The sequence below is a fragment of the Alosa alosa genome, chromosome 3, assembly GCF_017589495.1.
Source record: "Alosa alosa isolate M-15738 ecotype Scorff River chromosome 3, AALO_Geno_1.1, whole genome shotgun sequence".
Taxonomy (NCBI): Eukaryota; Metazoa; Chordata; class Actinopteri; order Clupeiformes; family Clupeidae; genus Alosa; species Alosa alosa.
In genome coordinates, this window is record NC_063191.1 from 2,456,386 (window position 1) to 2,464,124 (window position 7,739).

The 7,739-nt window shown below is 42.5% G+C and overlaps 1 protein-coding gene across 3 annotated transcripts in view; it reads right to left on the reverse strand.

The window, feature by feature from the left end:
- The window catches only part of LOC125292019 (interferon alpha/beta receptor 2-like), a 14,771-nt gene extending 11,187 nt beyond the window's left edge, over positions 1-3,584 (reverse strand). Inside the window, exons 1-4 of one of the 3 annotated variants that reach the window (XM_048239088.1) lie at positions 3,414-3,584; positions 3,206-3,332; positions 3,049-3,122; positions 2,231-2,268 (exon numbers count right to left, since the gene is read on the reverse strand). The gene's annotated coding sequence lies outside the window, so the exon portion shown is untranslated. Of the gene's footprint in view, positions 1-2,230; positions 2,957-3,048; positions 3,123-3,205; positions 3,352-3,413 lie in introns of all 3 variants that reach the window. The other 2 variants (XM_048239087.1, XM_048239089.1) reach the window with 2 other exon arrangements.
- Positions 3,585-7,739: the final 4,155 nt, after the last annotated feature.

A 7,739-nucleotide genomic window follows, 5' to 3' on the forward strand; every position in this document is an offset into this window, starting at 1 on the left:
ATGGATATTATGCCTGCCAATTTCGTTCATTCAAGCCAGCTAACGTTAGCTATCATTAACTTACAATTACTGCTCATGTTAATGTTAAATCTACACAAAGACAGACTCTTAAAAACATAGTTCACTGGGTATGAACTGCTGAACAGAAACAAAAACAAACTTTTACAACGAACTAAAATTAGCATACCAACAGCTGGCTAGGTTAATGTTAGCAGACGGTTGGTATGCTAACGTTAATTAAATGCTTCGTGGTAGTGCAGCATGTGTGTCAGCTAATGTATACAGTCGAAGTAGTCTCTTCACACGTACGGTAATCATCATGCCAAACAACATATTAATTAATTCAGGGTAGCTTCATATTATAGCCATGTAACTTACTGGGTGGTAACATTAACGTTACAGACAACTTGGATTTAACTAACTGAATGTGTTAACATGAGCTAGCTTGCTAATGGTAGAACTATCACTGCCACTAACGTTAACTTTTGTGAGTCTGCTGTTAAACAACTCCATGAGGTGGTCATGGTTTCCGAGTGTGTTGCGCTAATATTTTCTCTCGGATTTTTAAAGTTTGTCAACATCATTCACTGATAATGGTTCGTGAAAGTCTTGATATAAAGTTCTGTCAATAGCAGTGATTAATTCACTCTTTTTCTTTCTTTGATTGACAGGACTGACCCCCAAATGGACCGTGGAATCTAGCTGTCTTCATGGAAGTAACTTATCACATGCTGATTTTCTTTTAGAGTAGGCTATCCATTCAAAAATAAAGTAAACTGTCAAATAAATAATTATGTTGAACAGTTTTATTTCATTGCATGGCTATTTGTTGCCCATTTTCTCTCAATGCAAATACTGGGTTTAGAAAACCCGACAACTGGTAATTGTAAAAGTAAAAGTTCTGTTGATATAACCCAGTGGTTTGGGTTGAATCTATACCCAATATACTGTGTAAATTTTACTGAACATTTATATAGTTATAACCCAGCACATTGGTTACCTTTACCCAGTCTATTGTGCCAATTTAACTAACGCTGTGTTGATATAACCCAGCCGCTTTGGGTTAGAATCATACCCAACCTGCTGGGTTTAATAATGTACCCAGACCATTGGGTTAGGATAACTCAATGTGGTGTTGGTCCAATAGTTAACCAGCGGCTGGGTTATATTTGGGTTATTTTTAACCCAACATTTTTTATACTTATACTTAAAGGAGAATTCCGGTGTGATTTTGACCAAAGTGTGTTGAAACATGATACCGAAAGTGTGAACGATGTCTCATAGCTCATTTCGCTTGTCCCCCGCACTCAGAAATCTGGCTTAGTTAGCCAATGCTACCAACAGTTTTTGATGGGGTGCCTCGGGCATCGGCCTAGCCATGCAAATAAATCACTGTTTTACACCATTTACAAGGCTAAAAGTAGCTCCATACTTCATTGGTAGACTTCCGAGGGCCTTGACATTTTAAACGAGACATTGAGAACTTTGAAAAAGCACTGGTAGTTTACGTACAAGACGATTTATACAGACAGTATCTTCATAGAGTTTAGCATTTGCAGCCATCTTGAATTTAGTCACGATAAGTCGAGTGACGAGTAAGAATGAACAGGTATGATAAGGGATCAGATTCCAAAAATAATTCTGTGGAAATGCATGGATTCCAGTTTCTTCCAGTAGCAGCAACTGGAATCCATGTGTAGTAAGTGGCAGAAACCAATAAGTACTTTCGACTACGCCACCCCCAGGGAGTATGATCCCCCGAGGGAAAGTGAATTTATGTTTACAAACACCCAGATTGATCACAGTTACCACGTTTCACAATGTACCCGCACAAGGGCAATCAGGTTCGTGCAAATCAAAACAGAGACAAGGTTCTATTTCCAATTGTATAAATGTTTTATTTTATTTATTTTCAAATATTTCTCAACTCAATTTCTCAAATGTTTTTCAAATGTTCTGTTAAATGATTGCGCACATACACACTCACACACACATACGCGCTCACATGCAGACTGCTGTGGGTATGGTTATCGGTAGGCCCACCAGAAATACAATACAAACAAACATAAACACGTACATTAATTAATAAAGCAAAACGACAGAGGGCTTACCAGAGGGAGGACCGTAGCTATGGAGTGGGTCAGAAGGACCACACGTGATATACACTGCACTGCACACCCAGGTGCCGCTACACTACCATAAATGTGAACTCACAGACACGGATACCCACCACCAACGGCTTGGCCCCCCTGCTGGTCGTCCCTGGTCCTGCCAAAGAAAAGAAAAGAAATTACAATTAACACGGTACAGTGACCACAGGCAATGGCTGAGCCCACAGGGCTAGTAGTAAGGTAACTCACAAACCACAGTGATAGCACACACGCACAGCAAGCTATACACACACAGCAAATATCGCACCCCCGAGGGGCACAGCAAAGCGCCTTAACCAACACAACAAGTCGTGAGGGACAAAATGTGAGGCCCACACAGGCCCTGTGAACTTGACCAATGCCCACAGGATATGTACAGAAATCACAAACGATAAATTAACAGAATAAATCAAAACACAAAACGATAAAATAAAATAAACCAGAACACAAAACAATATACTCAATAGTGAGTGGGTAATACCCACTTACCACCCCACACACACTCACGCACACGCGCCCCCACACAAAACTCGCAAGGACGCACACACACCGACACACACACCAACACACACACACTCCAGCACACACTGGCTGCAGTGGGCCCACACACGCTGCCGTATGCTATTGCGGTGCGCGGCCCCTCTCAGTGCGGTGCCGCCGTGATACGAGACAAGCAACAGCGTGAGAATATCCTATAAATGAAAGAAATTCAATAAAAGCAGAACAGCAGCCGGAGCAGAGCCCGACGATGCAGAGGCGCTGCTCGTTGTAGGCCCAGTGGAGGGGAAATGACAGTACCCGGCGGCCTACGGGCAGACAAACATTTCCAAATTAGCTAGGCCCATTACAAATTACTACTATTCATGGCAGCAACGGTATTAAGAGCGGCATTACTCACCCAAAGCCTGATATTTACATGCACCGGGGCCGAATACCCAGCTGATCTCGGAGGCAAATGTCGCGAATGTGGACCTTACGTGAAGGGAGGAAGCGTTAGCCACGGAGAAATGTAGAGACATAATGCTGAATAAATGCGTTGCCGGGCAGAGACGTACCAGAACGCGGAGGGAGGAAGAAGACTGGATAAACCACTGCAAAGGATGCAAGTAGTAAGCGCGTAGATGCGGAGCACAGATGAAACCGAGGGCTACTGCAGGAACGCAGGTCACCAAGTGAAACACTCTGAAAACAGTGCGAGAAGCTAACATTAGCAATTGGCAACTAGCTCGCATTTCAACACTAAGAGGAAGCAGGTCAACATACCTCCAAAGGGAACCGTGGGAATGCCGAACGCTGCCTCAACGGACAAGCAATAGCAGCAGAACCAATGCTGATGCAGAACTGCGTGGAACAGGCAGAGCTTACTCGCCTGGCCGTGTCGGCTCCATGCTTTTAAAGACTACCGCTAACGCTAGACAACAAGCCAGCGTGATGACGTAACCGACGACGCCGCACGGCTGCTGCGTGCTTAACCGGTACCGGAGCACCACTACACATGCATTTCCACGGCATTACGGTATATCTATATCTATCTATCTATCGATATACAGTGCGTTCCAAATTATTTTTTTCTCCGATTTTCTTAAATAGTTGATGCAAATGACAGTCAGTATAATTTTCATCGAAAATCATCAACCGTTAGAGTATAATTCAAATTTTACTGAACAAACCTCCCAATGATAACAGTATTTTTTTACAAAAAAATACTGTGACCTTGGCGACAACAAGTCCTCCCGGAGTTGTGCCTTTTATCATTACTTTTGGTTATAATAACTTCGTGCACAGAGGAAATAAGCGAACAGCTATATGCAAGGTGTGTGGCACCAGGATAAATTAGGCCTATTCAACAACGTCTGATTTCATTAGGCATCTCCAAACGCACCCAGATAGGTCCGTCACTTAGGCCTAGCATATATCGTCACAGGTGACAAGCTAACCATCGCAAAGTGAACAGGCAGGGATGGGCAAAAATACATCAGGATGTATTTCAAAATAAAATACCTAATACCCTCAATACTGTATTTTTGTATTTTGAAAATACTCAAAATACTTTTTTTTAAGGAAGTATGGAAGCACTGCAAAAAAACTTTTTTTATCCCAAACATTTAGCCTATTAAAACTTTATAGTAAAAAACAATGTATACAATTTGGCCCCTGTCATACCAAATAGTATACCGTATGCAAGTTCATGTAGTGTGATCAGAATTAAGAATCATTTATATTTATTTTAAATTAAATTAAATTAAATCAATTTAAATTTACATTTACATTTAGTCATTTAGCTGATGCTTATCCAAAACGACAGACAGAGCTTTCAATTAACCACATTATAATCAATAGGCCAAAATCATAATTGTGTATCTGTGCCGAATTTCGTAATTCAAGTGCAGTGCAGAACTGAATAAGAGAATCATAAGGCTATGTATCTTGAAGTTCCAGTATGTGAGAGTGATCTCCAACCTCAAGTATGCAGCTAATAAGGAAATAGATAATTAAACAAGGTGAACTTCTCCCCACTGTGGAATGCGAAAAAAGGATTTTACAAGGACACTCAACACCTTACTATCTATTGATGTCATTGTGGTTCATTGAGATCTCTGACATTTTTTCTGTTAAAGATTGGCAAGGAGACAATAGGACTGGTTGCCTTTGTCGGTGTCCTTTGGTCTGTGAACTTGCACAGGTAAACTTGCTCATCTTTACTTGCGTACGACTTCACACCAGTGCTTCAGACCAGAGCTGATGCCTCAGCACAATCTAAATATGGCAGAAGCGATGTACCCACAGAGATCATCACTGATGACAGATGACTGCCCTATCATCGCCTTTTACTGTCCCCCTACCTGGATTCCTGGCCCGTACAGCCTAGTGACCCACCACCTGCCTATGACACATACATGTATCTGATCCTAGGCAGATGGGTCAGGCCGTTGAGTCGATCTGCTCAAGGTTTCTTCCTATATGTATCTCCAATTCTAGGGAGTTTTTCCCTGTTACCCTGTTCCCCATGGGCCTCTCTTTCTTTTCTTTTCTTCTTTTTCTCTGATTGTCTACACTTTGTACAGCGCCATGATACATGTGTAATGTTTTGGCACTCTATAAGCACAATTAAATTGAAATTGAAAAACAAAAAAATAAATGTTTAAGTCACTTAAATCCAATTTGCATAATAATTTGTAACACAGTGTTGGAGTAATTTTGACCACAGTAACCAGTTTGGAGTAATTTTGACCACAAATATACGGTATATTTGTGGTCAAAATTACTCCAACTGGTGTGAGACTGCAGCTTTATTCACAATACCAGGAGACTGTTATCCAGCACATTAACAATCCAACACATCTGTGGGTGAAGCCAGTTCTTATGAAGCGTAATTCCGGAGCGATTTCTTAAAAATACACGAAACATTGAAACATTTCACGCTCGGCCGTTCCATATGCAAAAATGTAATACCATACCAAGACATTCCAGACAATTTTAGACTTTTTTAGGCCTTAAAAAATGAAAGTTCTATTTAAGACTTTTTAAGGATCTGTGGAGAACCTGGACATGTATAAGTAAGTGTATAAGTATATAAACTCTTTTGGTCCCGTAAGGGAAATTTGGTCTCTGCATTTATCCCAATCCGTGAATTAGTGAAACACACTCAGCACACAGTGAACACACAGTGAGGTGAAGCACACACTAATCCCGACGCAGTGAGCTGCCTGCAACAATAGCAGCGCTCGGGGAGCAGTGAGGGGTTAGGCAGAGACTTTCTAATGAGGAGACACAGCACTCAAAAAATCCTCCATTGAATGCATGGGGTTAGTTTGTAACGCCAATATGGCAGTTGTCTACACATACCCAACCCCATACCGCGGCAAAACGTTGACATGTGAACACATTGAGTCAATCATATGGTGTGTTGTGAATACACTGAGCCAATCATGTGGTGTGTTGTGAAGACATCGTGCCATCATATGTTGTGATCTCGCCGCTGGAGCAAGATTGGTGTCGTGAAGCCTTGGCATGTGGATTTCTGCTGAAATAGATGCCGATAAGTGCCCAAAAAGCGTTGCAATATGGCCGCTGAGTGGAGGGACTTGCCTAAAAGGACTTTGGGTTAGGTGCCTTGCTCAAGGCCACTTCAGCCGTGGATGTGGGCATGGGAGAGCAGTGAGGGGTTAGGTGCCTTGCTCAAGGCCACTTCAGCCGTGGATGTGGGCATGGGAGAGCAGTGAGGGGTTAGGTGCCTTGCTCAAGGGCACTTCAGCAGTGGGTATGGGCATGGGAGAGCAGTGAGGGGTTAGGGGCCTTGCTCAAGGCCACTTCAGCCATGGATGTGGGCATGGGAGAGCATGTGCTCAACCACTTCCCCGCTCACATGTTTCCTACTGTTCGGGGATCGAACCGGCAACCCTTCGGTTACAAGCCTGAAGCCCTAACCAGTAGGCCACGGCTGCCCCCCACACACACGATCATGCTCACACACACACACACACACACACACACACACACACACACACACACACACACACACACACACACACACACACACACACACACACACACACACACACACACACACACACACACACGTGCGGACACTGATCAACGGTCACCTGTTGGCCTACGTTTTAGGCAAACATAGACAAGACAACAATCATGATCACACACACACACACACAGGTGCGCGCGGACACTGATCAACGATCAGTCCTACGTTTTAGGCAGACATAGACAAGACAATAGATTATTTCAGAAACATACAAAAGTTTAATAACTAAATAAAATCATACAAATATTTCCACATGTGCTTGAGGACATTTGGGCATGATTAAGTTGACCCTTTTCGTTATGGGCCTGCAACAGAGTTACCTTGGTAATGTAACGGAATTTATAAGTAATGCTGAGATTAGATAATGTTAATACTGTGTGTGTGTGTCTGTTCTGTACACACCTCAGATTTTAGGCTACAGGAAACCCCACTGGTGTGTGTGTGTGTGTATGCGTAATACTGGTAACAGAAGAGTGGCGTAGAGAGTTCCAATCACAGAGTAGTGTGTGTGGGTGTGTGTGTACCTTGGCACTATAACAGATGTGAATTGTGCTCCGGTGTAGCACAATGTCACTACCAAACACATCTGTATGTGTGTGTGTGTATGAGTGTGTGCATTGCAGTGTTGCGCGGTCTGCCCGAAATTAAGCGGTCGCCCGCGGTTATGAGTCATAAACAAAATATTTTAATGATATTCGGGTCATTTGCGGGCGGGTCAGTTAAAATTAATTAATATTTTCTACAAATAGGCCTACTTAAAATATCACGAGAAGGCTAGCATCAATACAGTAAAGCATCAATACAGTAAAGTCAACAGTAAAGAAGCTGAAGACGCAAGTTAAAATAATAACACCCCTTCAGGAAAAGCGATATATATGGGAAATATTGGGAAAAGTTCTTAAAGAAGATGACAGTAGTACAAGTTATGGTCTATGTAGGCCTACTTCTTGCGAAGCCTCTACCGGTATGTATAGGTTCGCGGATGCATAAAAGTTACCTTAGTTCGTTGTGTTTGTGACTTTAAACAGTGGAAGTGCTTTAGTAAAGCT